At 36.6% G+C, this 18,016-nt stretch overlaps 1 long non-coding RNA gene across 1 annotated transcript in view; it reads left to right on the top strand.

Moving 5' to 3' along the window:
- LOC119529918 overlaps positions 1–18,016 on the top strand; it is a 320,458-nt gene that overhangs the window by 264,493 nt on the left and 37,949 nt on the right. The window lies entirely within an intron of this gene.

Genomic DNA, 18,016 nt, shown 5'->3' on the forward strand with positions numbered 1-18,016 from the left:
AAGGACAATGACAACTATTTCCATGCCTGTGGGGCTGAACCTAGAAGCTTTAGTGCTTTGTCTCACCAGTGAGGGCTGAGAGGACACTCTATTCTAATCAATTTTGTGATGCTTTCCCTCAATCAAACCTGTTATATACCATTTGTAGGTATTCCTACATTTTGTAGGTTTCCTAAGACTTAAGTTATAAGAAAGGCAGTAAATTAAAAAAGGAGAAAAAGTAAGAAAATGTGCTGAAGTAAAAAAAAAGGAAAAAGACGGAAGGGAGGGAAAGATAAACAGAGTTGGTGACAAAAAATGAGGAAGCAAGGGTACATATGGCAGGGAGTGCCATCCATTATCAGTTAGCGTTTCCTCCCCCACAGAGGCTCCCACGTGTAGATAGCTTAGCTCTCTTTCTGCAGCCTAGATCGATGGCAGGGCTGCTATTTTCATGGAAGAAGTATGTGGCAACCCAAAGAGCCAAACTGGAGCCATCTATGGGGGTGTCTTGGGAGCTGGAAAGGGTCCGTGAGGAAAAAGCAGCAATTTTGTTATAGAAGCCGTTGGAGGGATCAGGCAGGAGTGGGTGTAGGCACATTTTTAATAGGATGCAAGGATGAGATTTTACTCTAACTTCACAGATTCAGGCTTTAAAGTCTGCTTGAGACATTTGGTGTCTCTTTGCTTGTTTATACTTGGCATGTCGTAGCTTCCTTTGTGTATGCGAGTATGTGTTTTAATAAAGAGCTGGAAGTGAAAAAAACTACTTCTAAAAAATTTTGGATGGCAAATTGATTTTACAAAACATTTTAAAATAATCTAAGTATAAATGATTAAGAAACATATAGACATCATTTCTCAAAAAAATCAAGAGAAGTTAAAAAAAAAAACAGAAAAAACACAGTTGTGTGATGAGCATAAAGATATTGTTTCTTATCAAACCTTCCAAAATTTCTGTGATTAATATGCAGAAGTTTCCCAGTCTCACTTGTGTTTACCCATCTCAAGATTACAAAAAAGGAAAAAGACCTCACTATGATCCAAGAGAAAAATGAAATTTAATCTGCTTTGGATACATACATATCAGTAAATATATAGCAAAGAGGTCAATTCAGTTCTGGTGGTTTAGGCTGCTAAGTGTAGTTGCTTTGCTCACAGAGAAACTATCTGGTGACTCAGCAAGTTCAGAAGGACTAATTTTTTTTTTATTTTGTTGACTTTCAAAAAACTGTCCCCATCCCTTTGCTCTATTTTCCTTTGGGCCACCATATTCACATTTTGCTTCTAGTATATGGGAAAGACTGGCAGAGCTGATAGTCTCAGCTTTGAAGCCATAGGGACAGCTAGCATCATGACAAAAAAAAATGCTGAAATTCTCAGGATGGCATTTAAGAAATAATTGCAATTCTGAATGGCTATCTCAGGCAGTGTTGATGCAAATTTGCCTCTGTGAATATGATCTCTCCTTTTTTATGTCTGGAAAATTCAAGAAGATGCTTACTTTCCACCTCAAGTACCTACATTTTGCATAGTTCTTTTCACATTCTATTTAGGCAGATTCTGTTGGGAACTGTGTACCCCAAAAGACATGCACAGACTGGTGTGGCTAAGTGGTTATATATGTATTAGCTATTCCAACTGCAAACTGTTGTAGGACCATATTTTCTCTCTTCTCCTATTGAATGAAGGGGAGAAAAAATCTGAAGATAGGCAGATCACCCAAAAGGAGATATATATATATATATATACTTGTATATATTTATATATTATATGTATTTATATATATTTATATGCATATATATATATGTATGATTACAGACGTTGTGGGTTTACACAACAATCATGCATAAAATACAGGATTCCCATATACCACCCTATTATTAACACCTTGCATTGGTGTGGTACATTTTTTACAGTTGAAGAAATCACATTTTTATAATTGTACTACTAGCCATAGGCGATGGTTTGACTTAGGGTTCACTGTTAAGTAGTGCAGTTTCATGGATTTTTTAAAACTAGTCTATTACCATATCTAATACCTAACATTTCCCCTTTTAACCACATTCAGCTATATATTTTTATATTTTAGTGCTATTAATTATATTCACAATGTTGTGCTACTATCACCAGATTCCATTACAAAACATTTCCATTGTTCTAAATAGGACCTCTGAACAGTTTAAGCCTTAACTTCCTATCCCCTATCCCCACCCCATCTCCTATTAACATGTACTCTAGATTCTGATGCTATGAGTTTACTTATTTTAATCATTTCATATCAGTGAGATAATACAATATTTCTCCTTCTGTGTCTGGCTTATTTCATTCAACATGATATCTTCAAAGTTTATACCTGTTGTCACATGTGTTAGAATTTCATGCCTAATATTCCATTGTGTGTATATACCACATTTCATTTATGCATTCATCAGTGGATGGCCATTTGGGTTCTTTCCATCTTTTGACAATTGTGAATAATGCTGTTATGAACATTGGTGTGCAAATAAATGCTCAAGTCCCTGCTTTCAAATATTTTGTGCATATACCTAGAAGTGGGATTACCAGGTCATGTGGTAATTCTATATTTAACTTATCAAGGAACAGCCAAACTGTCTTCTACAGCAGCCCCACAATTTTACATTGCTACCAGCAATGAATGAATGTTCCTATTTCTACACATCCTCTCCAACACTTATAATTTTATGTTCTTTTTAAAATATTAGCCATACTAGTTGCTATGAAATGATATCTCATTCTGGCTTTGATTTATCTTTCCCTTATCTCTAATGATATTGAACATCTTTTCTGTGTTTTTTTGGCCATTTGTATATCCTGTATATTGAAGAGATGTCTATTAACATCTTTTGGCCATTTTTTAATTGGGTCATTTGTCCTTTTGTTGTTAAGTTGAAGGATTTCTTTGTTAAACCTTTATTGGATATGTGATTTCTAAATTTTCTCTCCCTTTGTGTCAGCTGTGGTTTTACTTTCATGATAAAGTCCTTTGAGGAACAAAAGTTCTTAGTTTTGATGAAGTCCCATTTTCTATTTTTCCTTTTGTTGCTTGTGTTTTGTATGTTAAGTCTAATGAACCACCAAGTAACCTGAGGTCCTGAAGACAATTCCCTAGTTTTTTTCTAGGAGTTTGATAGTTCTGGTTCTTATTTTAGGTCTTTAATCCATTTTGAGCTGATTTTTGTTTAAGGTGTGAGGTAGGGGTCCTCCTTCATTCTTCTGCAATAGAGATCCAGTTTTCCCAGCACCATTTGTTGAAGAGACTATTGCTCTCCAATTACGTAATCTTTGCCCCCTGTGATGCTTAAGTTCATGTGTCAAACTTGGTCAGGTTATTGTGCCCAATTGTTGGGTAAGCAAACACTGTCCTGATCGTTAGTAAGTTGGTTGCATCTATGGCTGATTACATCTATAATCAACTGAGGAAATTGCCTTCAACAATGAGAGAGGTCTCTTCAAATCAACTGAAGGCTTTAAAAGGAAAAGTGATTATTTCAGCAGTCAGGAGAGAGACTCTCCATCTCTTTTTCGATCAACCAGTCTCTCCTGGGGAATTCATCAGAAACCTTCATTGGAGTTCCTAGCTTGTGAACTGCCCTGTGTAATTTGGACTTGTCCTTCCCCATAGCCTCATGAGATGATTCTTATGAAGATCTCATAATATTTACAGATATTTCCTGTCAGTTATGTTTCCCTAGAGAATCCTGACTAATCTTTGGTACCAGGAGTGGTTCTTGAGGAACAGAATCGTAAAGATGAGATTTCTGACTTGGTCTTGGGTTTTTGAAATTGGTTCTCTAATCTGATTAGATTCAAAGGCACTAATGACTCTATTTCCAATCATCAAGATGGCACTGATAGTCCATGACTTAAGGTGGCAATAGAGATAAGCAAATTATCACTACATTATATGGCTACCCAAATGCTTATAAGAGACAAGACTCTTGGTGAAAGCATTTTTGACACCTTAACAAAGTATTTTGAAGTTAAAAGGTGTGATGATGTTAGCTGCTTGTTCCTAAATAAGCTGGATACACTTAAAAAAGAAAGTGATGAGCTTAAGACTTCAAATTCCCAATTTAAGTGTCACATTAAGGACGTGAAAAATAAGAAAATCTTATTTTGTGTAGCTGCAGACCTGAGATTTCTGAAAAACAGACCCAGAGTCTCAATGTATGCAAGTGGCTGAATTGCAATGTAAACTGAATTCCCAACCCTGCAGGTTACTGCTGTTAAAGTGACAGCATTGATTGGAAAGGAATGGAATCCTGAAAATTGGATATGTGGACATATGGGTTGATAATGATGGAGGTGGTAGAGAAACCCTAGATTCTGCTGAGTCTTTGCCAGATAAGCCTGTAATGGTCTGCCCTGAGGAATCAGCCTCCAACATCCAGTCTGCCCTGAGGAATCTTCCATCTCACCTCCACATGAAGAGATAATCTCTGCTGTTCCTGATAAGCATGCAACCACCTCCCCTGAGGAAACAATCCTGACTCCTCTGTCTGAAGAGATTAATCCTGTTTTACCAGATAAAACTGCAATGGAATGCTCTGAGGTAGCTGGCTTGCAAGACACTTCTAATTCTTCTTGTGACCCACCCCCACAAAACCTCCTTTCTTCCAGACCTGTAACTAGGCTGAAGTCCCAACAGGCCCCCAAAAGTGAAGTATGAAGTGTGACCCATGAAGAGGTACATTACACTGAAATAAGTGCATGATTTTTTCCAATTTGTATAGGCAGAAATCAGGGGAATATATGTGGGAATGGAAATTAAGGTGGAAAGAATACAAGGATGGATCAGGATGAATTTATTGATATGAGCCCACTAAGCAGAGATTCTGGATTCAGTGTTGTAGCTCAAAGGGTTCTAAAGGGCTCTAACTGTTTGGGTGGTTGGCTGAAGCATGGATCAAAAGGTGGCCTACATTACCTGGGGTGGAAATGCCAAAACTGCCCTGGTATAATGTAGATGATTGAAAGTGGCATAGTATAGTCTCCTATAATTAATGTTTAACTGTCAATTTCTCCCTTCAGATCTCTCAGTATTTGATTCACATATGTTGGGGCTCTCCTGTTAGGTGCATATATGCTTATAATTGTTATGTCTCCTTGATGAATTGACCCCTCTGTCAGTATACAATAATTGTTTGTGTCTATCATAACTGAGGTCATGGACTATCCGTTTGCATGACAGTTGCTAAAATTAAGTTACGTGTGGCAAAATGGATGAAACCAATGGGTCTGCCACACAATTGATCCTCTACATTTCCTGTCATGTTCTAACTGACTAATTCAACCCAGAATATCTTATGATTTAGTTTATTTACCTTGATTATTTGTGTGCCTATGAATAAATTTTTCAATCTCTTTTCTATCTATGCAGTGAAGAAAGTAACTATTGTTTCCATGTGCTTCATGCTTTTAAATAGTAAGGTGAATTAATATTATTTTGGTTAAGAGGGGATTGTCAGGTAAAAATGTTACAAACAGATTTTTTTTTAAAAAAGAAATTATAGTTTGTCTGTTCAATTAGACCCAATTCAAGGTCTACCTAAAGGTAAAAGCCAAATCAAAGCATGTCACAAGTTTCTGGCATGAGACAAGTATAAAAAGGCAGGAAATTTGAGACCACTTAGTGATTTTTAATATCACAGGGAAAAGTTTGGTTGGCTTTTTATATCTTTTACACTTTAGAAAAATAGATTTTAAATACTAACGAAGCCCAGCCCCATTGAAACTGGAAAAGGATTTCTTCTTTCAACTGTTCATTGTATAGAAATGCTGTTGATTTTTGGTTGTTGATCTTATACCCCACCACTTTGTTGAATTAATTTATTAACTCTAGGAGCTTCATTGTGAATTTTTCAGGATTTTCTGTATATAGGATCATGGCACCTGCAAATAGAGTAAGTGTTACTTCCTTCTTTTCAATTAGGATGCCTTTTATTTCTTTTTATTACCTAATTGCTCTGGAGAGAATTTCCAGTACAATGTTGAATAATAGTCTTGTTCCTCATCTTTGAGGGAAAGCTTTCAGTCTATCACCTTTAAGGAGAATGTTAGCTGTGGGTTTTTCATATATGCCCTTTATCTTGTTGAGGAAACTTCCTTCTATTTCTAGTTTTCTAAGTGTTTTTATCAAGAAGCAGTACTGGATTTTGTCAAATCCCTTTTCTGCAATAATTGAGATGATAATTTTTTTCCCCTTCTTTCTATGTGGTGTATTATATTAATTGATTTTCTTATATTGAACCACCCTTGCATACCTAGGATAAATCCCACTTGATTGTGGTATATAATTTTCCTAATGTGCTGTTGGATTTGGTTTGCTAGTATTTTCTTGAGGGTTTTTGCATCTTTATTTATAAAAGATATTGGTCTGTGATTTTCTTTTCTTGTGGTATCTTTATGTGGCTTTAGTATGAGGGTGATGTTGGCCTTATAGAATGAGTTAGTAAGTATTCCCGCTTCTTCAATTTTTGGAAGAGTTTGTGCAGGATTGGCATTAATTCTTTTTGGACTTCTTTGTAAAATTCCCTGGTCAAGCCATCTGACTTTTCTTTATTGGGTTTTTGATTATTGATTCACTCTCTTTAGTAGGTATTAGTTTGTTAAGAATTTCTATTTCTTCATGAATCAGTGTAGATGCTTTGCAGGTTTCTAAGAATTTGTCTATTTCATCCAGATTATCTACTTTGTTGGCATCCAGTTGTTCCTCATACCCTCTTGTATTCCTTTTTATTCAGTTGGGTTGGTAGCAATGACCCCGTTTTCATTGCTGATTTTCATTGTTTGCGTCCTCTCTCTTTTTTCCTTTGTTATACTAACTAAAGATTTGTCAAGTTTATTGATAATTCAAAGAGGGAACTTTTGGTTTTGTTGATTCTCTTTTTTTTTTTCTCTCTATTTCATTTATCTCTACTTTACTCTTTTTTTATTTCCTTCCTTCTGCTTGCTTTGGGTTTAGTTTGCTCCTCTTTTTCTAGTTCTTCCAGTTTTGAGGTTAAGTCATTGATTGGAAATCTTACTTCTTTTCTAATGTAAGTGTTTTGGGCTATAAATTTCCCTCTCAGCCCTACCTTTGCTGCATCCAATAAGTTTTAGTATATGGTATTTTCATTTTCTTCACCTCCAGATATTTCCTAATTTCCCATGTGATTTCCTCTTTAATCCATTGGTTGTTTAAGAGTGTGTTGTTTAATTTCCACATATTTGTGAATTTTCCATTTATCCCTCTGTTATTGATTTCTAGCATCATTCTGTTTTGTTCAGAGTATATGAATTCAATAATTTCAAAATTTTAAAATTTATCATATCTTTAAATTTATCATATCTAACATATGGTCTATGGGCATTTAAGAAGAATGTATGTTCTCTTGCTTTTGGGTAAAGTGTTCTACATATCTCTGTTAGACCTAGTTTCTTTAGAGTATCATTCAAATCTTCTATATCCTTATTAATTTTCTGTCTAGATGTTCTATCCATTATTGAAATTGTTGTGTTAAAGTCTCCTACTATTATTGTAGAACCTTCTATTCTCCTTCAAATCTGTCAGACTTGCTTCATATATTTTTGGGGCTCTGCTGTTATTTATAATTGTTACATCTTCTTGTTGAATTGACCCCTTTATCACTATATAATGGTCATCTTTGTCTCGCCTCTAACTGTTTTTGACTTAAAGTCTATTTTATCTGATATTAGTATAGCTAGCTCAGTTTTTTTTTTGTTACTACTTGCATGACATATTTTTTCATCCTTTCACCTTCTACATCTTTGTATCTTTAAATTTAAGCTGACTCTATTATAGACACTATATATGGATAAAATGCTTTTTTATCTAGTCTGCCAAAGTCTGCCTTTTGACTGGAGAGTTTAATCTACTTTATATTTAAAATCACTACAGATATTGCAGAACATTCTTCTGCCATTTTGCTATTTAGTCTTTTTATGTCATGCATTTTTTTGTCCCTCAAGTCTTCCATTAATGCCTACTTTTATATTTATTTGTGTGTGTGTGTGTGTGTGGGGGGGTGTATGTGTGTGGTACCATATTCATGGGGTTAAAATTTACATCCTAAATATATAAAAATCATATTTGGTTTGATACAAACTTGACTTCAGTAGCATACACATACACTTTTCCTATACCTCTCCATCCTTCCATCTTTTTTTGTACTTTTTACTGGCTATATCTTTGCACATTTTATGTCCAAAAAACATGGACTTATCATTGCATTTTATGCATTTTCACTTTATCACCTGTAGAAAGTAGTAGGTGGAGTCACATACCAAAAGATACATTAAAATTAAGCTGGTGTTCTAGTTTGCTAATGCTGCCAGAATGCAAAACACCAGAGATGGATTGGCTTTTATAAAAGGGGTTTTATTTGGTTACACAGTTACAGTCTTAAGGCCATAAAATGTCCAAGGTAACACATCAGCAATTGGGTACCTTCACTGGAGGATGGCCAATGGTGCCTGGAAAACCTCTGTTCTCTGGGAAGGCACGTGGCCAGTGTCTGCTCCAAAGTTCTGGTTTCAAAATGGCTTTCTCCTAGGACATTCCTCTCTAGGCTGCAGTTCCTCAAAAACATCACTCTTAGTTGCACTTGGGGTATTTGTCCTCTCTTAGCTTCTCCAGAGCAAGAGTCTGCTCTCAATGGCCGTCTTCAAACTCTCTCTCATCTGCAGCTCCTGTGCTTTCTTCAAAGTGTCTCTCTTGGCTGTAGCTCCTCTTAAAAATGTCACTCTCAGCTGCCCTGAGTTGCCTCTGCCCATCAGCTCATTTATATGGCTCCATTGATCAAGGCCTACCCTAAATGGGTGGGGCCATGCCTCCATGGAAATTATCTCATCAGAGTCATCACCCACAGCTGGGTGGGGCGCATCTCCAAAGAAACACTCAAAGAAATCTAATCAAAACTGATAACATCTGCCCACACAAGATTACATCAAAGATAATGCTGTTTGGGGGACACAATACATTCAAACTGGCACAGCTGGCATTTATAATTATCCTAATGGTTACTTTTACCACAGGTCTTTATTTCTTTATGCCACTTTGAACCACTGTCCAGTGTCCTTTCCTTTCAGCTGGAAGAACTCTCTTTAGCAGTGCTTGTAGGGCAGCTCTAATAGTGATGTATTCCCTCAGCTTTTGTTTATTTGGGAATGTCTTAATCTCTCCCTACTTTCTGAAAGAAATTCTTGGTTAGCATTTGTTTTTTTCAGCACTTTAAGTGTTTCAACCCACTGCCTTCTTGCCTCCGTGGTTTCTGACAAGAAATCAGAACTTAATCTAATGGGACTCCCTTGTACATAGCACATTGCTTTCCTATTGCAACTTTCAGAACTTTCTCCTTGTCCTTTGTACTCAAAAGGGTGTATTTTTCTTTGTGTTTATCCTGTTTGTTCTTCTCTAGACTTCCTGGATGTGCATACTCCTGTCTTTTCCCAAGTTTGGGATGTTCTCTGTCATCATTTGTTTGAATATTCCTTCTGCCCTTTCTTCTCATTCTAGTACTCCCATATATTGGTATGCTAGATGGTGTCTCAGAGGTCTCTTGGGCTAGTTTTGCTTTTTTACAATTCTTTTTTGTTTTTGCTCCTCAACCTGACTCATTTCAATTGGCTTCTCTTCAAGTTCACTGATCCTTTCTTCTGTCAGCTTCAATCTGCTATTGTAACCCTCCCGGAAATTTTTCATTTCAGTTATTGTGGTCTTCAACTCCAGTAATTTTGTTTGGTTCCTTTTTAAAGTTTCTATCTCCTTACTAATATTCTCATATTGCTCATCCATTGTTTCCCTGATATCCATTAGTTCTTGCTATACATTTTTCTTCATTGCTCTGAGCATTTTTAAGAGTATTTTTCAAAAGTCTTTGTGTGGTATGTTCACAAGCTTTTCTTCCTTGTTGGCGTTTTCTGGATTTTTATCCTCTTCTTTTGAGTGTGCCTTTTTTGTCTTGAAATCTTCTTTTGAGCATTGTATATTTTAATATTTTAAAATATTAACTCTCACATTTATTTCTTGAAATAATTTTTTCTTGATTTTGTAAACAGCTGATGATATGACAGAGATTTCCTTGAGTGTCAGCTCTCCTATCAGGGAGGTCTGCCTAATGCAAATGTAAAGTACAGTCCTCCCTGTCTTTTCTTGGCCTGTATCTTGTCCTGGGCTTGTGCTTGCTATTTGCTTTGGAGTCCCCTAGTTACTGGAGTTTGGATGCCTCTTCTAGTTCCCAGGAGACAGACCTTCTCCCTCTCCTGAGTGTTTAAAGAAGGTAAGCCTTTGCCACAGGCCATCTGCCTCCATAGTTTTTTTTTTGTCTCAAGTTACTTTTGCCTGTAGGGCAAGTTCTGCAAGGGATGGGGGGGAAACACTGGAGAGGAGTTTCCCAAGTTAGTCTTTCCCAGCCAGAACAAGGCCTGGGAACCTCAAAGAGGGTGCAGACTGACTCCAAACTGCCCTGGGGAGGGTATCAGGGAAGGTGTCAGATGTACTTTCTTGACCTTCCCAACAAACGCAGTCCTTCAGTTGTCCCCTGCAGCTCTGAGGAAGCAGAGCTTCTTTGACTCTCCTCAGCTGCCCTTGTCTGGGGCAAGTTAGAACCTCTTCTGCCCCCAGAGGCAGGTTCCCAGTAATTCAAATTTGCTAATTAAAAGCCCTGGTAAGTGATCTGCCATGCCCACCCCTGATCTTGGGGAAGCAGATTTTTAATTTCTCTGTCAGCAGGAAGCTATCCAGAGGCTGGATCTGAGGGTGCATGGGGATGGGAGAGTGGGAAATGGGTATCAGTAACCACCTCCTGGAGAGAGCAATTTACTAGTCTTTACCATAATTTACCAGCCTCTTCCACTCTTCCCTGGATGTTGTACGGTGTTCTATTGGACTCCGGAGTTTTAAAATAGTTCTTTCAGACAACTCTAACTGCCTGTTTAATAGTTGTTCTGGTGAAGGGATTTAGTCCAGGAGCTTCCTGCTCCTCTATCTTCCCACACCTCTTGCAAATATACATATATGTTTTTTAAAGCCAACTATATTTTTCTCCTTCATATCCTCCATCTCTTCCATTGTTGGGGAGTTCAGACCTGCCTTGAGCCACACCACTGAGCAGAGAATCCTCTTTCCTTCAGGATCATTCCATGCAAAATGCCCAGAACCTCTTTTGAAATTCCCAGAACCGGAAAAGACGTTTCTCTTTTTCCCCTTCTCCACAGTAATTAAATTACTGTGTTTTTTAAATAGTAAGTCAGGGACAGTTTCACTTCTCATTTTACTATTTCAAAAGTAACTTCTCTTTTAAATTTTAGGTCTAGATTACCTTTTATTCTTTGTTTTTAAAATGCTTTACAGCAAATATAACTAGTATGCCACTGTATCTAGTTTGCCAGATAAATGGGAAAGGGAACTTACATTTACTGAGTATCTGCTATGTGTCTGCCACTATGCTTGGCTGACTCATATGCATTATTTCATTTAATCTTCATAACCACCATGCATTACCATTATTATTCCCATTTTATATAAGTTGAGAAGTAAAATGACTAAAGTCTAGAGCCACTAACATGAATAATCAAGGTTAGAACCCATGTTCTCTATCCAAATCCAGTGATCTTTTCACAGCTAATTCAACTTTTTGCCCATTTCCTGTTCTTCTTTCCTTATTTTTTATCATGCTCATCTGAAATATTGTGGTTTTACAGAAAGAATTAGACTATTGAAATTTTATTTTATTTCTGAAAATTTATAGAGAAATTTTTAAGATGATTGAGAAAAAAATCCCATATTTTGCCTCTGAAAACAGTGATCTATATCATGGACTCTTAAATTCTTTGTTCTGCCCTTGGAAAATACTTCAAGTTGTACAGAATGAGATTTTAGTATTTAAAGTACAATTTACAATGGCTGTATTGTATGTGTGTGTGTGTGTTTGTGACAGGGAGAGAGAGAGAGAGGGAGAGAATGTTTGTGTTTGTGTGTACATGTCAGTTATATAAACACATTAACATAATGTTTTGCCTAGAAGTGAATTATGGGCCATTAGATGATTTGAGAAAATCTAATAAATACTTGGGGAATGATTCTCTGCCCACCTCTCCAGTTGTTTTAAAGGACACCAGGTGATGGGGCAAAGCAATGGTTTCCCTAAAAGGGTATGGGACCATTGACAATGACTCTCCCAAGCTCTCCCAGAAAATGACAGTACAAGACAAAGGGCAGCACGTTTCATCTCCTGCTGTTCTGTGTGTTAAATATGTTGACTTCACCCCTGATTGAGTGGTAACTGAAGGAAGAACTTTAAGAAGTATATATTTCTGCTTTATCATCTTTTTTAAAATGGAATTTTATTGAGATATATTCACACACCATGTAATCCATCCAAAGTGTACAATCAGTGGCTCACAGTATCATCATATAGTTGTGCATTCATCACCATAATCAATTTTAGAACATTTTCATTACTCCAAAAGAAAAAATAAAAATAAAAAAGAACACCCAGAATATCCCACACCCCTTATCCCCCCCCTATTATTTATATATTTTTTGATCTTTATTTTATTACTCATCTACCCATACACTGGATAAAGGCAGCTCAGTCACAGGTTTTCACAATCACATGGTCACGTGATAAAAACTATATAGCTACACAATCATCATCAAGAATCAAATCTACTGGATTGCAGTTCAATTTCAGGTATTTCCTTTTAGCTATTCTAATACACTAGAAACTAAAAAGGAATATCTATATAATGCCTAAGAATAACCTCCAGAATGACCGCTCAGCCCTATTTGAAATCTCTCAGACACTGAAACTTTATTTAGTTACATTTTCTTCCCTCTTTGGTCAAGAAGGTTTTCTCAATCCCACAATGCCGGGTCCAGGCTCATCCCCAGGGGTCATGTCCCATGTTGCCAGGGAGATCTACACCCCTGAGAGTCATGTCCTAGGTAGAGGGGAGGGGAGTAAGTTTACAACCAAGTTGGCTTAGAGAGAGAGGCCACATATGAGCAACAAAAGAGGTTCTCTGGGGGTGACTCAGTCATATTTATAAGTAGCCTTAGCTTCGCCATTACAGAAATAGATTTCATAAATGCAAGCCCCAAGAATGAGGGCTTGACATATTAAATTGTGCTTTATCATCTTAATTGCAAGAAAAACTTCAGAGATGGCTAGCAGAGTTAATAGATATGCACTTCCTTTAATGCAATAAATAGTTGGGAGGACATAGATAAGTAGTTCTGGAAAGTATGGAGAACTTACTGTTTTGGCAAATATGTGTCTCCTTAAGTCAGGAGCAGGATTTGTGTGATCAACACACGTCAGTTTTCTTTCAATTCTGGAGAAGAAAATCAGATTTTGTAACATATTATTCAGGTCAGTACACCCAAAGAAATTCTCACTGGTTAGAGGTCTGGAGCAGTGACATCAGATTGGGTGTTCTCCATCAGATAGCATTTTCTGCCTGCTGTTACTAATGCTTCTTTTTAGTATCTTGGGAGGCAGTGTGATTCCATGTGGGAAAACTCTAGGATGCTCAAAAGAGTTTATTTTGAGTGGAGGCTCTGCAGAAAAGAAGGAGGAGTTGGGCCCTGACTCAAGAGGATACCTCTGACTCAAGAGGGTTACCTAAAAGTCCAATTCAGTGCACTAACAAATAATTAATCTTATGTAACTCTGAAGTTGTTCTGTAAGTGCAAAACCCTGGATTAGTTACTAAAGCAAACTGCAATTATATCCAATGAAAGCCCTGATTCCCTGTAGTTACACTATTAGAGTGATAAGACCTCATTCTTCTGTGTTTATTTTACAATTTCTTAAGTTTTCTCTTTCATTCAGTGTCTTGAGTGTTTAATATGACTGATGGCTCCTTGCTCAGGAAATGAGCATGTTCTTTGATAATTTGTTCAAGTATTCAGGCATATAAACTGAAAAGATTTAGATTCTTGAAACTGTGCGTAGCATACAAGTGGATGAAGGAAGCTGCAATGTCACATTTCAACAAGCAGGTTCTTCGACATTATGCATTTCCAGAAAGATTGGTGAACAATTAAGAGAGACTTTAGAAGGTTAAACCTTCTCTCATTTAAACCTTTTCCCCCTCTTAGTAGAAATGGGTAAGCTATCATTGAACAGGTAATAAAAGCATGAAGGCTTACTTTACACATATACAAAAATAGCCATTAGATAATATAAATTTTTGAAGCATTTGTGAAGTAAAGGAAGACATTGTAATAACTATAAATGAAGAGGAAAGGTAAGACAACACAGCCACCAATTATTTTACCAGTGAGGCTCACCCATGATGTAACTCATAGAGAAATGTGTATGTCTTTATAGGCTGGCTTTGGTTTATCTATAGAGACAGATGTGTATCAGTTGAGTTGAATTCAATATATCATACATTAATAAAAGCCATATGGATGACACTGCTTATGGGGAGTTTAGTGCCTGCCTATAAAGGCCAGATGGGTACCGTTTCATGAAGGGTGTATATTGGCCAACTATGGCTGTGCTCCAGAGAGTAATGAAATGCTCTTAATTTCCCAAAGAATTTCTATATTCTTTATCTTCAGTTGTAATTGTCTGCAGAACCTTGAAGGATTGATACTTATCAGTAAACTTGATATAATTATATATACCCTATGACTAAAGACAGTTGCTCTTTTAGTATTACTTAAAAGAGATAAGGTACTTGATAACCACTCAAGCCAAAGAAAATAAAAGTCAGGTTGTAAGATGACTTTATGCTGTTTTTTTTTTTTTTTTTTTATTTCACTTACAAATGACGTTATTTAAGTCCTATAGGTGTAACTAATGTGTCAAAATGTACAGGAAACTTCCTTAATGGAAAATACTCCAAACCCATTCTTTTTACCTTTATTAACAAACTTCCAAAACTTTGTTATAAGTGAAAAGAAAACCCAAACTGAATGGAGATTGAATTGATCCATCTCTATGTGGTTTCCTCATAAAACATTTATTTTTGTGACTTGTTTCTTTGTTGACTTAGTGACTGAATTTGTTATGCTTGGTTTCTTAAATTTTCAGTCTCATAAATAGTTTGCTTTTGATATAATATGATTATTAAAAATTCCTGTGTTTACAACAGATCCTTTAAATTCAAGAGAGAAATACCAAGGCTGTGGAAGTATCCAAATTCATGAATATCACAATAACAAATTTTTCCCCCATAATACTCTTTTATATTGTAAGATCCATGATGTTCTTAGGTGGTTTCACATTCTCTTTCATATCTGCCTCTAACACTAGCAATTCACTCTCTTTTGAAGGCTATTTTTTCCCACAGGAAAACTACATTTGTATCACCTCAGGATTTTTGCTGTGAACATGGCAACAAGTAGAGAATAATAGATCTACGTTGAGTTGTGGATGATAAGGTCAATATGCTTCACTACCAGGGAATCGGGCTTGTGGCTAGTACAACTCAAATTCTTCCCTGTCAAGGTTATTCTCCGTTGTTGAAACCATGAATGTTACATCTGTGAATGCTAAGAGTTTTCCAAATATCTGAACATGATAAAGCCCTTAAGATTTTGGAAATAGGTGGTTAATGTGACTAAGCAGAGGAAAGAAGCATTTTAATTAGGGAGAGGGAAATCATGAATTCCTCTCTATCATTGGAGTCTTCATTGCCTTGGACCTTCTTCAGATATTTCAGTATCGCTTCTCTCTGCACAAAATTTGAGAGCCTTGGATTTAAACAACCAGTGGGTGATTCTCTCAAATTTCAGGTGTCAGGGCCCAAGGGTTCCGAGTAGACACCACTTGAATTGTTCAATGAGAAAGCGTAGAAATAAAGGAGCAGTAATGCACAGTCAAAACTTTATTGCTCAGTGGCCAGCAAACTAAAGAGATGGCTAATCGAATATGAAGCATGATGCCAGTGGTGATTTCAATTGTATGTACCCACGTGTGTGGAAAGGGTGAGTCTGCCCTGGCACTTGGAGAGGCTGGGCCTTCCTCCCTGCTGTTTAGGAAAAGCACCGCCACCCAAGTGCTCTAAGAGGGTGGAGCTTGTGCCCTGGGATTGTGGAGAGCCTAGCCACTATCCCAATGCTTGGAGAGGGTGGAGCCTTCACTCCAGTGGCCATGGAGAGGGTAGCCACTGGGCAAGACATCGTCTGTCTTGGTGTGAAGCTGTGAAAAATAGGAAAGGGGACCAGATGTCTGAGATTTTGGGAATCTGATCTCCTTAAAAATCTTTCACAATTAGAAATAAAACATTTTAAAACATTAGGAATTGCTATGGCCCAATATTATGGTCATTTTTTACAAAAAAAAAAAATAATAAATCAGCATGATAGATAAAACATGTCTTTTAGTAACTTATGTGAAGGTTTGTTATTAATTACGTAAATATTTGTAGCATTACAATCCACTGCCTTGGAAAATTTTGTATTAATAGGTTTTTAATTGAAATGATACATTTTTTACCTGCCACATTTAGTACTGATTGTAATGAGAGTATTGTTTCTAGAACTTCCAAACAGATTTGGATATATTCAGAGACACATAAATAAATGATTTCAAATGAAGTACAGGATGAATTGTAATGACTTTTTTTTTTTTTTTTTTAGCTTGGAGAAGATAAGTCTGCACTAGTATTAATACTTATTAGTCAAGTATCTAGGTAAAACTGACACTATTTGAAAACCATCATAATATTTTGACTGTATAACAAGAAAATAATCTGGATATTTATATCCTGAAATAGACTTATAAAAGAGGATTCTAAAGCCCAAGAACTATAGTGGTAATTATAGCAATAGCAAGATTAAAATTGGCACTTGATTTTTCTTGCTCAGTTTTTATGATCAGTCCACTTATATGTGTCTTTCATTCCTCCAGGCAGTCTTATGATTTTTTTTTTGCCAAATCTTATTTGACCTTTACTGAATTTTAATCACACAGTCAGAACAAAATAAACTGAATTTTAAGGGCTTACATTTGGGTCCAGACTTTTTCTAATGTCCTAAGTAATTATTGCTAGTGTGCTTTTGTTACCACAGCAGATATATACCACTGATAGTAACTCCAAAGAATGTTTTGATTTATTAATTCGAATGTTTATGTCTTCTTCAGGGCTAATACCTATATGTAAGCTAAGGCAGTGTTCTGTGAATTGGTTTCTCTTTGCAAAGGTAGAGTTGCTATGGATATTTAAACAGAATTTAACTAAAAGAGAAAGCTTTCTGGCTAAATCAAAGGATTATAGCATTTTAGTGAAATCTAGATTTTATTTCACTTTCCAAACTCACAAATGAATTTCCTTAAGCATGAAAGGCAGAAGAGAAAGATAGGAAGAATGCAGTTACTTTAAAGTTAACCACAGTTGCCCGATTTCTATAAAACTGCCACCATTTCATTTCAATCTTTGTTTCCAAGGTCTGATCATGATTTCTTTTGTGGTCATCTATGACTAAAATCTCAAAGTGAAACCAAAGAACCATAAGTTGTTCTCCTAATAGATGGATAGCAGACAATTCATTTTGACTCAAGAAACTGAAGAACTTGAGGAGGAAACCAAAGCAGCTCCTTTCCCACAATTTTGTTACAAGAAGTTCTCTGAAGATTGAAACTGATTGAGAAGTCTCAGACTACTTTGCCACTTTATACGGTGGACTCAGCAAATGACCTATGACAGGACCAATCACTCATTATCTGACAGATTTGGTCTGTGTTCCAGTTTGCTAATGCTGCCATTATGAAAAATACCAGAAATGGATTGGCTTTTATAAAGTGGGGTTATTTGGTTACAAAATTATAGTCCTAAGGCCATAAAAATGTCCAAACTAAGGCACCAACAAGAGGGTACCTTCACTGGAGAAAGACCAATGGCATCTGGAAAACCTCTGTCATCTGGGAGGGCACATGGCTGGCATTTGCTGTTCCTTTGCTCCCAGGTTGCATTTCAAAATGGCTTTCTCCAAAATGTCTCTGGATCTCTCTTAGTTTCTTCAGCTCCTGTGCATCTAAGCATCAGGGTCCCC

Source organism: Choloepus didactylus, chromosome 3 (genome assembly GCF_015220235.1).
Source record: "Choloepus didactylus isolate mChoDid1 chromosome 3, mChoDid1.pri, whole genome shotgun sequence".
Taxonomy (NCBI): Eukaryota; Metazoa; Chordata; class Mammalia; order Pilosa; family Megalonychidae; genus Choloepus; species Choloepus didactylus.